General features: G+C 54.2%; 1 protein-coding gene across 3 annotated transcripts in view; it reads left to right on the top strand.

Moving 5' to 3' along the window:
- Positions 1-1,488: 1,488 nt before the first annotated feature.
- The window catches only part of LOC101589835 (zinc finger protein GLI4), a 19,553-nt gene continuing 19,436 nt past the window's right edge, over positions 1,489-1,605 (top strand). For all 3 annotated transcript variants that reach the window (XR_002822728.1, XR_002822727.1, XM_004638913.2), the window contains exon 1: positions 1,489-1,557. The gene's annotated coding sequence lies outside the window, so the exon portion shown is untranslated. The remainder of the gene's footprint in view (positions 1,558-1,605) is intronic.

Here is a 1,605-nt window from a genome sequence, read left to right as displayed (position 1 = left end):
TGTTTGGTTTTTTTGTGGGTTTTTTGTTTGTTTTGTTTTGTTTTGTTTTTTAAAACAGTCTTGTTTTGTAGTGCAGGCTGGCCTTGAACTCACTGTGTAGCCCAGGCTGGCCTCCTGCTCTTGACAGTACTCCTGCCTCAGCCTCCCAAATACTGGAATTACAGGCCTGTGTAACCACACCTGGCAAGAGAGTTTTTATAAATTACAGATGAAAAAAAAAATTACAGATGAGTTCCTTCTGTACATACCCTTTGTATAATTTTAGAATTTTTTACACACCTGTAATCCCAGCACTTGGGAAGCTGAAGCAGGAGGGTAACACAAATTCAAGCCAGCCTGGGCTACATAGTGGACCCTGTCTCAAAACCAACAAAAAACATAATCCAACCAAAACTGGGTTATGAGCTGAATGGGATTCAGGGCCACGGATTTTCAAGCTTCTGGTGTAGAAAAACTTTGTAGTCACTGAATATCCAAGAAAAATCCTGAGTCCTGCATAAAATGTTTCTCGGCTCCATTAAATACAAAATATGTACTATGCTGACCGCTGATTTGTGTGAGGTTCCGCAGCACATATACAAAACTTTACCTGATTTGGCTTCTTCCCGCTCCTGCCTCAGCCCCAAATCCTGCTAAGTAGCTGCACCCTGCCCTTCCGGTGCCGCACTCAGCAGTAATGCTAGAGTTTTGGGGACACAAGGTCTCCCGGGCACAGCCTCCATCCTGAAAGCCAAGGCCAGGTGTGTTCAGGAGCCCCTATCAGAGTCTTAGGACCTCCTAGTAGGTTCTGGAAACCCACTGCCCTGCTGAGGAAACCTCTGCGTTAAGGCCTGGTAATTATTTAGTGTCTGCAGAGATTTTCCTCACTACTGGACATAGTCCTTACGTTTATGGTCCACTCAGTCCAGGGGCAGCCTCAGCCCTAACAGCAGAGAAGAACTGAACCCACCTTCCACCTCCACGGCTCTCCTTTGATGGATACACAGCAAACCAGCAGCATCCTGAGCCGAGGTCCCTCCTGGGCTCCTGGCCAGCCCAGACACTTTTGCTGTGTTCACTTCTATTTGCCAACCCCAAAGCTAGCCTAATGTCCACCTGAAGCCTGCGCAGGCATTGCGGGGCATTAAAGGGCAGCCCCCAGAGAAAGGGCTGACCAATGCCCCAGCCTCCGTGTGACTCAGCAGAGGACAAAGGACGTAATCTACGCCTCAACTCCCCCGCACTCGAACCCGATCCATCTGAAGCTCCTGGTTTGTCTCAAGCTTGCTGTGCGCCAGAAATCGGCGGACCCTGGTAGATTCGGGAGCGTCTCTGGCCTGCTGCAGACCAGAGCGGTCGCCGGAGAACGAGACCCCGCCCGAGCCAATTCCGCTCCCCCAAACAGGAGCCGGGACCCGAAGTGCGCGGTTCCCGCACGCCAGTGAGACGCGGAGGGTCGCAGGGCCACCGAGGCGCCGCGCTCCGGCGCCCAGAGCGTCCCGGAAGCGCGCGGGGCTGGGCGGGCCGCAGGAGGGGCACTTCCGCCCGGCGCGCGGGCGCCCGCCTCCCGCGCGGCAGGTGAGTGGGTGCCGGTTCTGCCCGGCAGCGCGGTTCCCCGCGAGGCCG

The sequence above is a fragment of the Octodon degus genome, unplaced genomic scaffold, assembly GCF_000260255.1.
Source record: "Octodon degus isolate 3935 unplaced genomic scaffold, OctDeg1.0 scaffold00104, whole genome shotgun sequence".
NCBI classification, from domain to species: Eukaryota; Metazoa; Chordata; class Mammalia; order Rodentia; family Octodontidae; genus Octodon; species Octodon degus.
This window is presented reverse-complemented; position numbering and strand designations above follow the sequence as displayed.